Genomic DNA, 21,078 nt, shown 5'->3' with positions numbered 1-21,078 from the left:
TGGGAGCCTCCATGCCAAAGCCAGGACAGATTAATGCATCAAGCTTCTGAGTCCGCCAGAACTAAACCCATTTTGTCTTAGCTATTTACTCTGCCAACCATGCACTGGTACTAGTAAGTGCTGAGTTTTCGAGAAGCGTTTACAAGCAATCCCATACGCGGTTGCTAGATTCATGAGACATTCTACTATGCCAAAAGTGCAGCAGTTCAGTTGTGTGATGTCGAAGTGTTTTTGTACTCTTCCACTAGCTATTCTCCCTCCAGCATGTCAGTGAAGCCTTGAAGTCTCCTTCTCCAACAACTCAGCGAACATTGAGCAAATGAGTTCTCTCTAATTAGGAATTTGATTTCTACTAGGTCGTTCCCATCTCTCCTAAGTGAATCAACCGTTTCTATGAGGGCCCTGGAAGCTGCTGGAGTGCATTCAACCAAGTCCAGCTTGCTAAAATAGCCAATTCTTAGTTCTTGCTCTTGTCCTGATAGAACTCATACGCCTTGAGGTCGAAGGGATGCAGTTTCACGTAAGGATCATTTTTCCCTCATAAATTGCTAATTTGTCATAGCCTTCATCCAAAGAGCTAAGGAGTCAATGGACCTGCCGATTGGACCATTAACTGCAGTTATCAGATTCTTTCCACTAAAGCTGTGCTGTACTTACTAAATTATCGTAACTTTACGTGAAGATGCCCATTTCTGGTAGACGGTGAGCAGAAGGCATCAAGCTTGATACTCCACAAAACTGTGCAGGGATCCTCACACTTCCTCCCATATCATTTCCCAATCCGATAGGGAAATGCCAGCTGCAAGGGCCGCTCCTTCTCCTCCTGAGCTTCCGCCCACACTCTTGGTATGGTTCCAGGATTGAGTGCTCTTCCCCAAAGGAAGTTGTTGGAGTCGAAGTTAAATGCCAGCTGTGGGAGGTTGGTCTTCACGAAGGGGATCATGCCGTTTCTCTTGATGCAAATTATGTGAGGAGAGTCGTTCTTTGCAACGTTATTGGCTCGAGCGCTGAGACCAATGGTGGAAACAGTGATTCATCTCAATGTTGTCTTTAATGGAAATGGGCACTCCAAAGAGAGGAGGAAGGTGGGTGCTTGGGTTCCACTCTTCCCCAAAGGTAGCATTGAGCTTGCCACTTCTGGAACGCTCCTCATCACACTGGCGAGCTTTTTGAAGAGCAAATTAAAAGTTGTCTTAGGTGATAATGCAGAGATCCTTGCCAATGGTGGCGGCTCGATGGCCATAAATGGCGACCAGTTGTTCGGAAGTAACTTGACGTTTGTTGAGCAGGCGCACAATTTAAACCACGTCCGACCTCACTACGTGTTCGATGAAGCTCTGAGAAAGGCCAGTTTTGGAGATGATGGTTTAAAATATGGCTCTGTATTCATCTAAGCGTTTATTCCTCTGGGCGATTTTGTCAGTTCGCACCTTTTAGTAATTTGTGCTGTTCCCATAAAATATATTGTGCGAATAAGCGGAAATATTTTAAATATGAGTATTGAAGGATTATGTGCAGAAACAAAAAATCTGATGTTCATTCAGGAATGCTGTTTCCTCAATAATAAACAGATTTAAATCAGATTAAACTGCTCCGTAGAGTAAAAACCATTAAAGTAAAACCTTATAATTTTCAATAAGGTTAAAAAAACTAAAAAGTCTAAAAAGATCATAACATAAAATCGAAGATTTAAATACAGGGATTAAAATGATAGTAAATAGCTGCTTTGAAAGTGGCGGCTATTAGTATATTGATGTTGACTTTTAATTCAAATATTGATCGTTATGATGAAAAAGGCCAGAGAGGTCAAAGAGACCCGAAAGAATAACCAAAATCTATTCAAATACATCAACGCATCGAAGCCTGCTCCCTTTCCCCTACAGTCAAAGACTCATACGCGCTCGATGATGGATCTTGATCCCAATGCTCGCTACCAACAATCCGCCCGCTAGATCGGCTACCACAACAAAGAAAACCATCACCTCAGTCTTTGCAACCACACTGAAGAGCAGGACCAGGAAGTAAGTCCAGCTCGCTTAAAAAATTCCTCTCGCTATTCGGAACCAATCCTGCCAATAACCCCATCCTCAATCCCACTAGCAATAACGTGCGTCTGAGCGTTGGAAGAGAGGAAAAGCAGAGCGCGAGGACACGAGTAGGCAGGTCTTCACCTGCAACATAAAGAATATGAACGTGAATGTGAGCAATAATAGCAAGGAGAAGGACAGCTTGGAGAACAAATCCACCCTAGTCCTCAAGAAAGAAAAAGCAGAAAACAACTCAGCCGTAGTCAACCAGTTAAAGATTTAAAACGAAGAACTCAAGAACAAATTGAAATCGACCATTCAATAGTATACTTCATCACTCCAGCTCCTTAAGGAAAAGCTCAAGAACCTTTAAAATTAAAATTCATAATTAAAAAGTGAGAATGGATCATTAAATGATGAAAAATTGTTAATGCAGGAAAAATTTGCAATGAGATAGCGTTCACTTGAGAAGACAATCGAAAATTTATAAAAAAATATTAGTAAATAAAGTGTAGATAGCATGATCTAATCATCGAAAGCCTAAGTAATATCATTTTATCTAGAAAAAGTCATAAACGAGCAGCTGAGGAAAATAATAGAGCTGTAGAAGTTCAAGATATAGAGGAAGAGATATAAAAACTGTAGGAAAGGATAAACAAGAACATGGCATAAATTCAGTTGAAAGCTCATCTCGGCAGAAGAACAATCTGATGGAGATGAAGGAACTGCTGAGCATCAGCAAACGAGATGAAGCAATCAAATAGCTGACGATAGCAGCTTCAACTAATCCGCACTAACTTCTCGCAACGATAACTCAAGATTCTAGATGATAGAATAGGCAGAAGAGAATGAATAGTTTTCTCGGGAAAGTCAGAAGAAGATGGAGACTCCATCTTAGATGAAGTCGACAAATACTTAGTCTAATGGAGAAGCAAGCATTGACATACAAATGAACAACCATGATAAATTAGGATCATTTACTTCAAATCCATAAAATAATATGCATAATCCTATTGATATCAAGAACTAAGAGTTGTTATTACTTTTTTTCCCCTTCCGTTTCTCTTTGACGAATTTTTATAGTTAATAGTAACCCTTCTAAACAGTCATATTCTTTAGAATATTCTCGATTTTGACTTTATCGTCTGCTATAAACTGTATATAATCTCTACCATATTTATCTCGATAATCAGCTTTCATATTGATCAGCTTGCCTACGATTTCCTTCAGTTGATTCATATGCGAACATCTTACATACTATTTACATCTGTTCTGTTAGGCATTTGGAAACGATGCAGTCCAAAGCCTTAGAAATTGAGTTAACCTTTTGGCAGCATTTGAGAAAAGGTATTAAAAGCGAGAAGCTCTCCTAATTTCTTTTTGTATTAATTTTCAACCTCGTTCTAGAAATGAAGCTCCTCTACATTTTTGCTGAGTAATTCTGCCTCATGCATATGGCGCAGGTTGACCGTAAATGACTTTCTGACTAAGGACTGGAGCCTAAGTTTGGGATGGTGGATGCCTAGTGCCTCTAACTCTTTGACTATTTTGATGAGTTTGTATATGACTTCATAGATAATGGCCTGTCCTTCTTCCCAAATCTAACGTTAGCTTTGTATTTAGTAGCTGTCGTCTCTCCATACTATCTTATAATCTGCGATCTGATTGCCATCTTTAGTTATAAATCGTTCGTTGAAGTAGAGCTTGCTGATATTTTTCAATTACTTATTCGATAGTAATTTGGTTATTTAGATTACTTTATTCAGATACTGTTGGTATTAATCTTCTGAGAGACTTTCGTTTCTTAGCAACTAAGATATTTTCTATGCCTTTTTACCACAAAGGATACCTTTTTACTGATCTCTAACGTCCTCACCATATCTGTTAAACATTTAGTTAACTTTAATACAGAATTACATGTATTTTGGGCTTTACTGCCTTTAAACCAACTACTTGCACATACCATTTAAGGATTAAAGCTATTTGTTGTGAACAATCGAGAGCGTGCCAGGCCATTTTGATTGATAATAAGCTTGAAAAGCTATAGAAATTGCTTTTTATGGCCAACTATTTTAAGATGGTCTAAATTACTCATGCATTCGCTATAGCTTCTTCTAAACTTAGCCTTTAATTATGAAAATCTTTCTTTATGGACGCGAATAACTCATCTCTATTGAATATCTAGTCAAGGGTGTTGCCCTTGTATGTAAGCCAGCATTACACAGCAATCTATGCCAGATGCTTGAAAATCGCGAACTTTTCTCCTTTCTGGTTGCACATGATAGCGTAATTAAAGTCTATGATTTCGAAGTTGTTTTTGAATTGTATGAAATTTTTAATCGTAAGATCTGCATGATAATCCCCAGCTCTTCCAATTATGAGATCCCCTTCAGGAGAGAAGTCAGGAAATTAATGACTTGATGCTTGCCTTGGTATGCAGACGAGAAACTCTCACTTCCGATCCATCCATATCATTCTAGCCTGCTAGTCGAGGCCTTTCGGAAAACCTGTCTCTCCTCTCTCCATTTTATACTCACACTCAATAATGTACATTTTTTTCTCCTTGTCTCTCTTTATCTTGACAATTTAGTACTTGGCAATGTTGTCTTTCTTGTGAGTTGAAAGGTATTCGATAATGTTCAAGTTCAAGTTAGCTTTGATATTATTCACAACGATTTCAAACGTTTATTGAAATTGGATTTCTCAATGTCTTCATCTTAGTATTGAAGGCAAAGATAAGCTTAGAAGGCTATATTCACTTTAAATTTTTATGTTGGCTCTAATTTTACCATTTTTATATGGTCTGGCCAAAAAGTTTCACCTTCAGCATCTTTGAGGGTGAATATTCCAGAAAGTTAAGGGTTTGGGTTTTTTGGATAATTTCCCATTCCCAATAACTGGTCACTTTTTTCAACGATATGCTTCGATGAGGCTGTAAAGATCTAATGGTGTTAATTGGTAAACCTGTCACCGATTAACTAATCTTATTCTTATGCTTTTTCCTTTTCTACTTTTACTTTTATACTTCTACCTTTGTTTTTTCTCGAATATTTAGACACCCTCAGCTTGATTGCTGGAAGGTTTCGGACGGAACTATTTTGGTCAATTAGCGAGTTGAAGTATGCAATAAAGGGGATCTTTATGCTTCTGGGTTCAACTCAATGACTTTGCAAATGAAGTTGAATGCATAGAGCAAGTACCTGATATTCTCCTATTTTATGAATTGCTTCAAGATCTTGTCGATCTAGTTTTTATATGTATTTGGACTACTAAAAGATTCAGCCTTTAGGTTGTGAAGAGAGGCATCCAACTTTTTTACTGCTTATAAATGCTCCTTATAAATTTTGGTTGGCTCATCCATATAATATGACCTCACCTGCTAATGCTTGCTTTTCAGCCTTTCGATGATGCCATCTGGAAGTTGGGAGGATTCTATTTGAAATTAACCAAATCTTCAAGATATTTGGGGACTTGTATTTCTTTAATTTTATTGATCCATCTGGACTGTATGAAAATTATAAATCGTATTCTTTGGGTACAAGCGCATCAGGATAGAATATCTTGCTTTATTCCAACAGGATAATCCTATTAATTACTCCATTGGCTACCTTCCCTATCTTATTTTAGTCGTTGGCCATGAGAGTTTTGACAACCTTCAGATTAGATCTTCGCTCTACTTTTGTCTGTGGATGCTCGATAAAAATGTAAGAGTAACGGCCATAGGACAGAGCGGGAGACGAATCGTAAGAAACCTATTGTCCTGCACTTTCCTTCTTCTTTTTCAATTCCACCCTAAATTATGGCGGAACCCTGCTTGAGGAATTGTTCGCACTCGATGGACGAACCCACTGGTTACTTTTCCTCAGAGAATTGAATTCAATCTTATCCTAATTCATCCAATTGTAAATCTAATTATTATGTCGCTGAATTAAGTATTGGTTTGCTGTAACATGTAGACTTAAGCGAGATTGTGCTTATTGATCTCGAGCAAAAGTTATCATATGTAGGTGACAGATAAATGCTTGAATGCCTTGCCTTTATATCTAAATAATTAATCCATTTTTTAACGACTCTTTTTACATGACCACCTCAAGAATACCCCAATTGATATTAGTTTCCAAGCTTGTACAACAATTTGAAAAATTGCTACTTTTTAGTTGCTAATGTAGCGAAAACCAGTTAATTATAAACTATCACAGTTTAAAATCTAAGTAAGAGTCTAAACCCTATGATACCGATGCTTCAATCGCCATCGAAGCACCCTCCTCTTCTGTCTGGAGGTAATTATGGCTTTCGGCAACTGAGCTGGTCGGCGACTCTCTTTTGACGAACCTTCCTTTTACTCTCTAGCGGGTGTGGGCCATCTCTTTCCGACTATTGTATGCAACTTTTTTTTACCAATCTCCTGTGTTTTTTCTCCCTATATCTTTGGAGTTTGATTTGCCTCGACTCTGCCGAGTAGGGACAGCGGTAAGTGAACTTGGCAGATTATTTTGACTTTAAAACTGGCTCCTCTATCTAATTGTCAGAAAGTCTTCCTTACAGGATTTCCTCATACTCCACGTAGTTGGCTGGCAGGAGCGAGTAAAGCTCTTCCTTCTTGCTAAAAGCGCAATCCACCTCAAGCATTTGCCTCAGGTCGCTATTCGGCTAAGGCTACTTAGCGTCATCTTAGGACTAGCAGATCTCGATTGCGGAGAGAGTGATGGCGGGGGTGTCAGAGACCAGCCACTCGCTATTTGCGGAGGGGTCTGGAGGAGAGTTTGGAAGAAGGCGTCGGATGGCGGCTATTGGAAACGATAGGCAATGCTATCCTCCTCTTCCATCATACAATTATATTACTCAGTTCAAATAGCAATAAAAGAGTTTAGTGAGGGGATATATAAATAAGTTTTTTCCCATCTGACACCGCAAGCGTCATCTGCACCCGTTCACACGAGAACAAGCTCCTCAGAAATGATAAAGATTGCAGACTTGGATGGTTTAATGCCAAGAATGACCAAGAATAATTCGATAGATTGTTGGAGTTGAAGTGGCAAATGATGTTTATGACAATATTACATTAAGTGGATGGATCTAAAAGTTCCAACTCTGCCCTCTATTTCTAAAAACTACTAATAATAATGGTTGAGCTATAATTATTTGAGTATTATTGAAAATGCCCAGAACGATCTGCAGCGATATGTCGCACATCAACCTCTCCATCAGCAACTCCCAGGACTGCATGCGTGCCGGCATCAAGCGGAAGAAGAAGAAAATCGACAAGCGGAAGAAACTGATGGAGGTTCGCAAGAATCCCATGCACTAGAAACGAAAGAACATCATACTCGACAAAAAACTCTGCAAAAAACTTGTCTACTCACCAGAATACATTATCAACATCAACCAGGTCAGCACCCCCCTCTACCACTCAGACTAACACTAACCGACGTTCGATAACAACGAAATGGGCATTCGATCACCCATCAAAATCAACTCATACATCGACATGGAAGTATTGATGAGGATGTACAAGGAGGAACACGAGGAGAAAGTGGAAAGGGAACTGTGAGAGGCATTCGCGACATCCAGATATCAGATATGGAGGAAGAGATTGCCATTTAATGATATTATTCTGATGATAGTTATAAAAGAATTCAAAAAAACCCTCCATATTTATCCATAAGCTATTGCGTAAAAAAGATCTAAATGGGAAAATAACGGCATTATTAATCAACGTTATTTATACTTCCACTCAAATCGAATATCAATAGTGCGCATGATCTTCAAGTTATTATCGTAAAATCACTCTATTCTTGCTTATTGTAGCAGTTAATAAAAAATAAAACCCATTTTGATGTCTTAGAAGTTAATTGATGTTTGCCTAATTGATTGAGTCATAACCAAAGCTACGCCCCTTGTGAGCTATCCTCCAAACAATAACCAACCAACAATCCATATCCTATAGAAGCAAGGGCCTCTATGGCTGAGGATCGCTCCTTTGATTCTGCTAGTTCTAACTTTTTAAAAAGGGATGGCCGATGCCATATTATTATAATCATGAACTCCTTCGTCTAGGCCAACGAATAGACGGTCGTCGATTTCAACACCATCGTACCCAAGGTCCGCGAACACACCAAGTCCTACGCCTTCTTCGTCTACTACCTCAAAAGCCAAGCTCACCCCAACTCCACGCACCTCCAGGTATACCTCCACTGACGTAGCGCCTCGCCTTCAAGTTGAAAGAGGAGAAGGCTTGGGGGTGGGATAAGCAGGAGAACGGCAGACTCATTCACATGTTCTTCATCGACCTGGAGAGCGAGCACGAAGTCGACCAGTCCTTCTTCGATCTGAAGATGCAGCTGCAGGAAAGTATCCCTAAAGCGATTTAGGTTTGAAGACGAAGCTGGTCTTCTACGCCAAATAGTATAACTGCTGGAAATAATCAACCGGGCGGCTCTATTCGGCATCGACCTCAATAACTCACCGATTGCGCTCTATTCGTCGAACGTCCACCCCGACCTCTCCGAACACCTAGGTGCCTCCCTTTCTATGCAGGCTGGAGAGACTCAGAGCTGGGCGAGCTCTCCCTCAACTCCAATAGCGAACTGGAGACCAACACGCGCAAGTGGATCAGCTCTCCAGGGGAGCGGATGGACCTGTGGGCAGTGAACATCGCAGTGGACCCTGAAGTACACCCAATTTTAATCAGGAGGGCACAATTCTGAGGAAAAGTCATTAATCTAACACATTCCAGCCCATCAATGAGCGTATCCTCAAAGAATACTTTTTATCACATATGTCTATAGGCTACCACTCCCAACTGATTGCCAACTTCTAGGCACGGCGCAAGGAGGAAAGCGGGTCAATAATGGATAAATTCGTATTCAACATAGAAAGTCTTAAAACTTTTTGCTGTCTCGGCAAACCTTCGCTTGAATCGAGTACTGGGATAGTTTCAGTAATATTCAAGGACGACAAGGGTAACGAGCAATAGATAACAAAGTAGATGCGGGGATAGTAGGGGAAGAAGGGGATCATGACTCTGGTCTTGAGCAACATCGATCGTTACCAGGGCACGAAGTTGAAGGGCGGTCGTATAAACGACAGTAAGCTGTAAATTGGCGTATTTGAGTCTAGCAACTGCTGGCGGTTGGTCAGCCCCTCCAACGGATAGATCAGGATAAAGCTAAAAGCAGCCCAGGTCTACATGCAGGTCAACAGCACCTGTCTCAAATTGATCAATGCGACCACCATCACCATCAACTTGGAACGGAAGGTGAAGGTGCTCATCAACAAAGATACGTTATAGTGTTGATTATTTTTCTATTTTTTGCTGTTGAAAGTAGGGTGGGTGTTGGGGGTATTAAAAGGCGTTATGTTTTATTCTAGGAGCGTGGTTTGATCACATGTGTTACTTTATGGATATTCTTATTTATTATTTTTCTCAATATTCACAAACCTAACACTTTATGCAGGATAAATCTTCAGAAATCTCCTCCTCAAACGGCCGACCCTTCTCTAAACGACCCATCCCTACCCCTCCCCTCTCGACCAAAAACCGCTTTCGGCCCTCAAGTCCCCATTCGCCCATTGGTAAGAAATCACTAATTTAGGATTCGATCGCTCCCCATGGAGGAAAGGTTTGTAGCCGCCAGGATACACCTTCCCGATGCACTCCCACTCATGAAGCGCATCTTCGCTAGGCCTGAACTCCCGCCCCAGTAGCGCACCCAGGAATAGAGAAATGACCATCTGCTAGAGCAGAGAAAGTTTTGCAGAAAACATGAAAAAGTTAATACCCGCTTATTTAGAATTTCTACGATTCGCTAGTGCTTGTCTCCGATGGACACTCCTTCCTCAACCATGTTTGCTTCGACTTCTCCCTACTGGAGTGCCCTGAAAAACTATACGATCTGCTGATGAACGCAGGCGAGGCCCTCGGAAACCGCACCCTGCAGGAACTGGCAAAGACTCGCAAGGACCTCAAAAGCCTTAATTAAAGGTTATATAAGCTGAGTGTTCGCGAGTAGGTAAGCTACGAATTATTCGCGTTTCTCAAGCAATAAGTTTTTATCAACTTTAACCAAAATGCCAAAAACGGTTAGGCCATCAGCAAGGCGCTGGAGGAGGAGAAGAAACGCAAGAAATAATTTAACAACAATTGGAAATTCCTATCATAGGAAATGAAAGTGAAACTTCTACTACTCGGACATACCGACTCACGAGCCCTCAGGGAGTGGCTCAACGACCAAGGCATCAACGTCAGACAGAACGATCTCGATAGGGAAATTGAGGAATTGCTCAAATTGTAAAGAAACGATTTTTGTAATCGGATCTTCAAATGTAAGTTGAAAAAATTACTCTCTCCCATGGTCGGCTACTATGAGGCAGTATACCACCAGTGGAGGAAAGAGATAGAGAAATTTCGCAAAAAGAGAGGCATGAAGTACAATCGAAGCGAAAGAGACCATTGCTCCCAGCAGAAGGCCTAGTATAAGGAAAGTAGCAAACAACAAAATCGCAGACACAAAAAACCAAGAAAGTCCAATAGCGTGGAGTCAAATGAGACCAATTAAACTGAGCATCCCAAAAATTACCTAGAGAAGAAGCAGTCTGAAGGCAAATGCGCCAAATAGCAATAAACTGATGAATTCTAGAAAAGTTAGGAAAACAATGAAAGAGAAGATAAAATAATGCATGAAGCCATGAGGGTTGTAGAGTAATAGAAGGAATCGCATCTCTAGAAGTAGGAAGTGAAGACCTAACAAAAAAATAGATAAATCCTGAATCTGAAGACTTAACTGAGCATTTTTCTACCCCGAAAAAGCCAGTGTCGATAAGCAGCACAAGCACTAAGCTTTCCTCCAAGAACTCATAGGAGCAGGCACAGTGCTAGAAGAGGAGCAGATGAAGGAACACCTTCGGTCCATATGCATCAACAAGCTCAACGAAGAAATGCAATAAATATCTGATAAAATCTCAGAGGAAGCCAATTATTCCACGATAGAAGAGTCATAGCCTTCCAAAGGATCCAGTTTCTGCTCCAATTCTACAACGTTCCAATCAAACTCTTTGGAAGTTGCGCAAGCGGAATAGCAGTGAGGAACAGTGACATCGATATCGCCATCGATAACTCCATCCTAGTGTTCATGGACTTCTGCCCGAGCCCGAAAGGATCAAGGCTGCTCTCTAGCGGCTGGAGGAGTTGTTCCAGACTCAGGCGTGGATCACCGAGATAAAATTCATAAAGACAGCCACGATTCCTCTTATAAAGCTGACCATCAACACTGCTCTTCCCTTCTTCGATCCATCAATCGGAGAAATGTATTACTAGCTAAACAGCAGCACAACTGCGGTTCCATAAACGCTGACATAACAGTCTAGACCAAGAACAAGTCCTAGCAGTGCAGCACTTGGGTTTAATCTCGACCAACGCCATCAACGAGTGGCTCATCGAAATCTCATCCCTCCACTCCATCGTTATCATCCTGAAGGAGTTTTTCTCCAGGAGAAAGTTGAACTGCACCTACGAGGGCGGTTTGAACACCTTTTCAATGATTGTCCTCATGGTCGCCTATATCTTCCACGCCAAACTTGAAAAATAGGAAAACTCAGCCTTGGTGTTTGAGAAAATCCTACGCTTCTACGGCGAGGAGTTTGACGAAAGGTAGAGGGGCATCGACATCCTAAACAAAGAGAATAACAACATCTTCTACATTAAAAATTTGGTCAATGTTGAAGGAAGCGGCAACAAGCTGAGCAAGCAAAAGGCTGACCTGGAGATCAAGGATCCCATGAACCAGCAGAAGAATATGACTAGGAATTGCTACTCCTTCCAAGAGATCAAGCGCTTGTTCAAAGAGATGCTGTAGAATTGCTTCACAAGAGGGTATAGGTAGCTATAGGACCTCGTGAAGGCCAACGAAGATGCCAAGGAGGGCAAGATGACCATCGACTAACTTAATCGGTAGGCATTTGCCAACAGAAACGTCTTCATTGAATTCCTGAATTCAGACCATTTTTGATTAATATTTGTTTGTATACTCTCTTTCATCTTCCCAATATCGATATACCTTAGGGACTAAACCATAGCATTCAGTAAGATAGTCAATTTATAATAGATTGACCCTAGATAACCCTCGAGAATTGTCTGGTCAGAATTGATCGATGCTATTTTTATAAATCGTGTGCCTGATTAATGGGCATATAATCAATAGTCAGAATCAAATGATAAAGCTCGTGCACGGCTCAAAGAATAAGATCGTCAAATTGGACAAGCCCAATTTCAACAATCTTCGCACCCTCATCAAGCAAAGCTTCCCTGATGTGCCCGTCGACTACACTCTTTCATACCTGGATGCCGATAAAGATGAGATTAGTCTTGGATCCGATGAAGATCTCATCATTCTGCTCAACAGTGGCGCTAAAATCAACAAAATCTACATCAAACAAAGCCTTTCGCAGTCAATCGAGATCACCGACCGCATCGAACCATCCTTTTAAATCTATGATAGCTCCCTCATCAAGGTAGAACCTGAAGAAAAACCCATCGAAACCAATCCTATCTTCCAAAAGAATGAAAATAAAGTGGAAGAAGTTATCCTGGTGGAACAGTCCTTTGAAGAACAAAAAAGTTTATAGGTGTAGCTTCCTATATATAAACCGATTGAAGACAAGTGGAAAAATTGGTTGTACTGCCTGAAGAAAAGAATAAAAGCAAGAAGCTATCCTCATTGAAAAATCAAGCCTGCTTGCATAGTTTGAAGAGGCATAACTAGCTCTTGAAGCTCCTGAAGCTCCAAAAGTTTAAGTGCAATAAAGAAGATATGAAGAGTCTATCTAATACCCAAACAGAGGAAGCACCTGAGAAAGTTGAAAAGAATGAAAAACCCGACTCTGACGTTCTGAACAACAGCAAGATTATCAGTGTTGCTGTTCGGATACTGTTAAGATTTAGCTTGAGCCATCTGCTTTCCGCGAAATCGTCAAGTAAATCATGAAGGAGGAGGAAGAGAAGAAACTGCTATAAGAGAAGAAGCTCGTATAAGAAAAGCCAGCTGAGCAGCAGAAGCCATGCGTATAGAAGAAAAAAATTGAAAAGAGTAAGTAATTGATGTTGATGCCGAGAACTTCAAGCCATCTAGAGCTAGGATTTTCGATCAAAAGAAGTCAGATAAGAAGCCAAGGGCATAACCTGAGCTTATCTACCATGGCGTTATTTGCTGCAACTGCAAGGATGAATATGGAATCATCGGCATTCGCTACCAATGCATCTACTGCGAAGGATTCAACATATGTGAAACATGCTAAGATTCAATCGAACACGAACATTCCCTTCTCAAGGTGAAGCAGCCAAGCCAGTGCTTCAAGAAGGACTAACTTATCGAGAGATTCAGGAAAGAAATCAACTCAAAAGCCATCCCACATGGCCACTACGTCCCCTCCATTTCCAAGTAATAGGCCAACAGGTTCATGGACACATCCAAAGCTATGATAAAGGAGTCGATGGATAGGGCTCAAAGGATGATCGGCGACATGTTCTTGAAACTGGAAATGAGCCACAGCAATCCCTATGAGCTCCACAAGCCTCAAAACCTGCCAAAGTTGAAACTATGAGGGAGAAGATCGATCACCTGATGGATATGTTCGGAATTGAGGAAAGATAGGCCAAGTATCTTTGCGAAATCTACAAGACTTACTCTAAGGAATAGTTGGCAAACGTTTACATACAAAAAAAGACCAACAGCTATGATGTTGATTACATAATTTCTAATACTCCTTTGGGTTTCACTTCATTTCCATCTTAAATATCTGCTTTTTATTTTTCAGCAGGCTCTTTGTTTGGATTAGAGTCCTGAGAAGCAAATCTGGCATACAAAGATAGGTTGGATCGGGTGAGGTCGAAAAATATTAATGATGCTATTAAATGCGCATTTAAAATTATTCCTCATTTTATTATTGATTGCATCAAATAAGCTATGAAATCAACGCTTGACAGCACCATCCCTCCTGATGATTTCCACCAAAGCCGCACCATAAGGAAACTCTCATTATTTCCCGAACCATTCTCATAATGGGAGGAGCCAGTTGATACAAATTAATTGATCAGACTCGGAAACTACATCAGCAGCAACATACAATCGGAGAGGAAAAGCATACTCTAGCTATACTCCACCAGCATTTGCATTCTTAATAAAAATTAGCATGCAGCCATACCGTAGTTGTTGAGTCCCACAGCCAAAAGATCACTAAACGGAAGTTAGTTCGAGAAACGCTCGAAACATTGTCCCCAATAAAGGGAAATTGCTCGCAATAGATGGCCAATGACAGGGACTTATTGTATCCAACCATTTCCCAAACAAATTCGTCAAAAAATAAAAGAACAGGTTGGAGATACTGATGAGATAGCCCTCACCTGCAAAGAAAAAGTAAGTTCACCATCCTGTACATAAATAGAGCTAAAATGTAACCACTACTGAGAAAACAGGAGCAAGTATATCGAAAATAGCCATCAGGAAGAAACTGCCAAAATTGCATAATCCAAGAGTAAATAAGACGAGCCTTCTCAGTTAAATCCATGGGAATATCTTCAGATACAGGACGAACCTATCTTTAGCAATTTATGAAGCCATCAAGCAATCATAACTTATTAATAATGATATGCCAGCATTTAAACTCTTCATACCTACCATTTACTCACCAAAAAATGAAAAAGCATACTTTTTTTGAAATGAAAATCGTTGAAGTATGAGAATTTCCATTTTTACGGTCATACTTCACTTAATGCTGTTCTTTCTTCCCTAATTATTGTGGAGGTGTTGATTGTGGTTTGTTGTCGTAATAAAAATTAACATACCAGTTTAATCAATGAGTTTATATCTAATTAAAATCAATGCTGAAATTGTTCGCAAACAGCGCCTTCAGGATCACTTCTGCGCCCCAATTCAGCTTCAGCGTGATTGGCAACCAGCATCTCTCCAAGGATGCAGAAGTAAACCCACAAGACCTAGAACACCCTCTTCAAAAAGTACACTGTTGTCGACCACACCTTCGATGCCGTCGTGGTCGGCGCTGGAGGAGCAGGCCTCAGAGCCGCCTTCGGACTCGTCGAACAGGGATTCAAGACTGCCTGCATTTCCAAGCTGTTCCCCACCCGCTCGCACACCGTAGCTGCACAAGGAGGAATCAACGCTGCTCTGGGAAACATGCACGATGATGACTGGAGATGGCATGCTTACGATACTGTCAAGGGAAGCGACTGGCTTGGCGATCAAGACGCCATCCACTACATGTGCAGGGAAGCACCCGAAGCCATTTTGGAGCTAGAGTCATACGGACTGCCTTTTCAGAACAAAGGAGGGCAAGATTTACCAGAGGGCCTTCGGAGGTCAATCTAAAGAGTACGGCAAGGGTAAGAATTGAATAAGGTAGAACAGGCATATCGAACATGCGCAGTCGCTGACAGAACTGGTCACGCTATGCTCCATACTCTCTTCGGAAGATCTCTTGCCTACAACTGCACCTTCTTCATCGAATATTTCGCCCTCGACCTCATCATGGACGACCAGGGAGTCTGCAGAGGAGTCACTGTGATGTCGATTGCCGACGGAACCATCCACAGAATCAGAGCCTTAAACACAGTTATTGCCACTGGAGGATACGGAAGAGCTACCAGACATGTACTTCTGCTCACACCTGCACTGGCGACGGAGGAGGTATGGTCACCCGCGCTGGACTTCCCCTTCTGATCTGAGTTCGTGCAGTTCCACCCCACTGGTATCTACGGAGCCGGCTGCCTGATGACTGAGGGATGCAGAGGAGAGGGAGGAGTGCTCAGAAACAGCCTAGGTGAGCGTTTCATGACCAGATACGCCCCCTCTGCTAAGGACTTGGCCTCCAGAGACGTCGTGAGCAGAGCCATGACTATGGAAATCTTCGAAGGACGCGGAGTCGGTCCCTAGAAAGACCACATCTATCTCCATCTTAACCATCTCGATCCAGCTGTCTTGCATTAAAGGTTGCCTGGAATTGCCGAAACTGCAAAGATTTTCTCCAATGTGGACGTAACTAAGGAGCCTATTCCTGTCGTGCCAACTGTGCACTACAACATGGGTGGTATCCCCACCAATTACAAAACTGAAGTCACCAAGCTAGTCAACGGAAAGGAAGTTATTGTCCTGGACTGCTTGCTGCAGGAGAGTCTGCTGTGGCTTCAGTCCACGGAGCCAACCGTCTTGGAGCCAATTCTCTCTCGATTTGGTTATTTTCGGAAGAGCAGCTGCTCTCACCACTAAAGAGCACTACAAGCCTGGCCAATCTCAGCCAGAACTCCCCAAAAATGCAGGATAAAGCTCAATCGCCAAAATCGAATACTTGAGGACCAAGAAGGGCACCCTTGAGACAGCCAAGATTAGAAAGGACATGCAAAGGAACATGCAAAGAAACGCAGCCGTCTACAGAACTGAAAAAACACTCAAGGAGGGATGTGATAAAATCGATGAAGTTTACGCTTCCTTCAAGGACGTTAAGATCAACGATAAAGGCCTCGTCTGGAACACAGATCTCATCGAAACTCTCGAGCTGGAGAACCTCTTGCGTAAGATATGTGCGATTTAGTTCAAGCAAAGCAGACCATTCACTCTGCAATCAACAGAAAAGAGTCAAGAGGCGCTCACGCCAGAGACGATTTCCCCGATCGTGACGACAAGCACTTCATGAAGCACACAAACTCGACCATTCCCGACCTAGACTCAGGCAAGGTGGAGCTGGAATACAGAGAGTGCATCTCTACACTCTGGACGAGAAATAATTCCCCACTGTTCCTCCCAAAAAGAGAGTTTACTGATTAGTAACAGTAATATGAGCACGCTCTATTAATACACTACACACCATCATTGAACCATGGATAATGGGATATCCTTTTTGGTATTATTGCTGAGAAAATATTTGGCTACCACAGCATCATTACTAGTTTGAACAAACCATCCTAATTATATTATCCTACTTATCCCAAACCCCACCTCCGTTATCAACCTTGACGTCTATCGATTTAATCCATCTTCTGTTGCTTTTTCTCTCAATTGCACTGAACTTGTCGGTACTATTTTTTTATAAATTACTCTAGAAAGATCTAATTTAATTTTAATTGTGAAAGCTGGTGAGTATGGGTATAAATAAATCTTAAAATGTTCTCAACAATCGCCCAGCGATCCCAGTCCATTCTTCACATGCAGAAGTACTTCGCCGCGAAGGAACTTCTCTTCGGAAGCCAAGCCAGAAAGAAGCTCCTCGAAGGAACCAGACAGCTCTCCAATGCTGTCCAAGTCACTCTTGGCCCAGGAGGCAGAAACGTTCTCATTGATCAAAGCTACGGAAGCCCCAAGATCACCAAGGACGGTGTCACTGTCGCCAAGGCCGTCGAGCTCCCCGAAAAGCCAATTAACATCGGTGCCAGTCTTGTCAAGGATGTGGCTAACAAAGCCAACGACGAAGCTGGTGACGGTACTACCACTGCTACCATTCTCGCCCGTGCCATCTACGAGGAGGGATTCAAGAAGGTCGAAGCTGGCCTCAACCCAACTCACATCAAGAGGGGCATTGACAAAGCTATTGACTTCGTCTCTGAAGAGCTGAAACCAGATCCACTGAGGTTCGAGGAAGAGAAGCCATTTCCGACGTTGCCACTATCTCAGCCAACGGAGATAGAGCCATCGGCAACATGCTTGCCGATCTTTACGAAAAGACTGGAGTGCACGGTACCATCACTGTCCAGGAGGGCAAGACTCTTCACCACGAGATCGAATTCGTGGACGGCCTCAAGTTCGACAGAGGATACATTTCCCCCTACTTCGTCACTGACGAGAAGAAGCAAAAGATTGAGTTCTAAAACTGCTACGTGCTTATCGTCGAGAAGAAACTGGAAACATCAGAGACATCCTCCCCTTCCTCGAAGTCACCTACCAGGAACAGAAACCCATCCTCATCATCGCCGAAGATATCGAGAGCGAGTTGTTGGCTGGACTTATCCTCAACAGATTGAAGAACAACCTGAAGATCTGCGCAGTCAAGGCTCCCTCCTTCGGAGACAACAGAAAGGCCATCCTCCAGGATATTGCTATCTTCACCGGAGGAAAATTCATCAGTGAAGAAACTGGAGTCACACTTGAAGCTCCACTGCCAATCCCGAAGAGATCAAGGCCACTTGGGCTCAGCTAAGAACATCACCATCACCAAGGACGACACCATCATCCTTAACGGAAACGGATCCAAGTAAGAATCATTCTATGTAGAGCTGACATCGAGCACAGAGTCGAGATTATCCAGGAGCAGATTAAGACCACTGAGAGCAGCTACGATAAGGAAAAACTTGAGGAAGATTGGCCAAGCTCCAGGGAGGTATCGGAGTCATCAAGGTGGAGGAGCAGTGAAGTCGAAGTCGGAGAAGTCAAGGACAGAGTCACTGACGCTCTTTGCGCCACTAAGGCTGCTCTCGCTGAGGGTATCGTTCCTGGAGGAGGCTCTGCTCTTCTTTACGCTTCTAAGGGTCTTGACAACTTGGCCAAGACTGCTGGCCTGACCGAAGGAGAAGTTGCTGGTATCAGGATCATCCAAAACGCCATCAAGATCCCAGCCATTACCATCTGCCAAAACGCTGGCTTCGAGGGCAACCTGATCGCTGCTAAGCTCCTCGAGGAGGGTAACGTTGAGAGAGGCTTCAACGCTGCTAACGGAACCTACGTCGACTTGAAACAGAGCGGAATCGTTGACCCTACCAAGGTGGTCAGAACTGCATTGGTTCACTCCGGCAGTGTTGCCAGCCTTATGCTCACCACCGAATGCATGATCTACGACGAGCCAGAGAAGAAGAAGGATAGCAAATGATCCATCAATGTCTTTAACATCCCAACCTTCACACTAGCAATTTACTCATAAATATCGTCAATTCATTTCACTTTTATCCCCAAATTGCCAAACGACTTACCTTCACAATGCGGATAGGGTAAGGATATCTGACATCTATTGATGCATATTTCAATATATTTGAGAATAAATTTGGATAATGATCACAGATATTATTATAAATCTTTTACAATGAGCTTTGAGAAGTATAAGACGCTCTGCGAGAAGGGAGCCGCTCATGCTGGCAAGTAAATCATGATGATCTGCGTCAATCCTGAATGCGACACCAAGCGGCTCTGCTGTCTCACCTGCATCGATGAAATCCACAGAAAGCATGAACTCATCAGCCTTTACAAATTCGACTCCATGCTCAAAGTCCTCACCGACCACGTTCATCCTGACGTCAAGACTGCCATCTTAGGCTCTCTAAAGGAGTTTTAAGGGCGTTTGCTGAAGGTAATGCAGCTTTTATTGTAGGGACTGGATAGAGCCGTAGACAACTTCAATAATTTGATCAATAAATATAAAAACGAGATAAAGGGAGTGATGGCGCACCTGGAGGAAGCCATCAACCTCAACTTTACCCCCAGCGACGTCGACGACCTCTACAGTCAGTTCACCAACTCCAAGGTCTGCGAATATCTCGATTTCATCAAATAGGCAGAAAATTAAAATTTCCGCAACGTATAGAGCACACTCAAGACTCTCAAAATCGCATAGACCAATTTTTAGAAACAGCTCTTCTAATCCGAGAAGCAGTTCTTAAGGGAGGAGAGGATATCAGTAAGGCCATCGTAAAGTTGAAGCAACTGATCAAGTCTAGCGGCTCAGCGAAAAAGAAACTGTTCAGCAAGATATACAAGCAGTCACTATTGAAGTCAATGAGGCTCAAGAAGAAGCGAAACGGTTCGAAGGAGCAGGTAAATTGCTGATAATTAAGGTGGCTATCCGATCGCTGTCATCGATGAAGTCCTCAATGAAACCAATAGCAGCGTCAACATCTTGGTGAAGGAGCAGCCAGGCAATAAGGGAGTATGGATGGGAGTTTGCGTTCTCGATATTGTAAAGACCTTCAACTTCGCCAGCTGCTACGGAATAGGAAAGGGAACTTGGGCGATTGACCAAGTGGGAGCCAGTCACCAGTCAGCCTATTCTTGGAGCCATCACGATACCAACTACAACTCTCAGCCTAAAGTGGTACTTTTCCTTTCATTTAGGGATTCCAGTTCCATACTGGGGATATCGTCAACATAAGGGTGGATTTCGCTAAAAGCACAGTGATTTTCACCAAAGATACATCTTCATATGAAATGCCAATCAAGACTGACCTAGGTGACCTCTATTTCTTCGTGGGACCCACTCACATCAACGATACCATAGCTATTGTATGATCTGCCTACCTACAATTCTGCTATTATTCAATCTATAAAACATTTATAATATGATGGCGGGGATACAATTCATACACATCATTTGTTCTACACGACATAGAAGTTTTTGAAGATCTCAACGATCATTGGTAATGTGACTTAATGGTTGATTTTAGGGAATGTTTAAAGTTTTCCTTCATTCTGTAGAGGGAATAAAGCTTCATAGATGTGAATTCAGTCTATTTGTCCTCGAAGATAAGCTTTTTATCACTCTATCCTTCTCCAAGCAGCAAAATTAGGTCATTTGCATTTAGATGTTTTTCAATAGAATCCGCTACATCCTTACTTTTATCATTTTCGATCACATATCTTAGGAATTTTTTCCAGTCGTTTCCAAAATCAACTGTTGAATGCCAACATTTAAAATGGCTTTGTAGCATACCTTAGTTTGGCGTAAGCTTTTTCAGCATACGCATATCTGCTTGAGGAAGCAAACAGCTTTTAATTAAGGAAAGGAAGCTTATCATCGATGATCACAAAGCGTCGATCCTTTTCAGACACGTAGAATTGATAGATAAATGGGCTTAAGGATTCTATATAAATTATTCTTACATTAACTGAGCCTATTCACCTCAGGCTGAGCAATCTTTTTCAATGATCGGCTATTGTAGAAGTCGACGATTTCCAGCAAGTTTGTGAGATGTGATTTTTTGACGTTAGAGTTAGCATCTGTGCCATCGATTGAAGTAATTCTTTGGGATTGAGCTCGACCCATTTCAGAGCTTCCAGAGAAGGCCATC

The 21,078-nt window shown here is 42.1% G+C and overlaps 2 pseudogenes; both read left to right on the top strand.

Annotated features, from left to right (window-relative positions):
* Nucleotides 1–1,016: 1,016 nt before the first annotated feature.
* LOC116245528 (uncharacterized) lies at nucleotides 1,017–16,854 on the top strand (annotated as a pseudogene).
* A 340-nt stretch (nucleotides 16,855–17,194) lies between these two features.
* LOC116245527 (uncharacterized) lies at nucleotides 17,195–18,890 on the top strand (annotated as a pseudogene).
* Nucleotides 18,891–21,078: the final 2,188 nt, after the last annotated feature.

Source organism: Nymphaea colorata, unplaced genomic scaffold (genome assembly GCF_008831285.2).
Source record: "Nymphaea colorata isolate Beijing-Zhang1983 unplaced genomic scaffold, ASM883128v2 scaffold0717, whole genome shotgun sequence".
NCBI lineage: Eukaryota > Viridiplantae > Streptophyta > Magnoliopsida > Nymphaeales > Nymphaeaceae > Nymphaea > Nymphaea colorata.
Note: the sequence above shows the minus strand (reverse complement) of the source record. Positions and strands in the feature narration are given on the sequence as shown.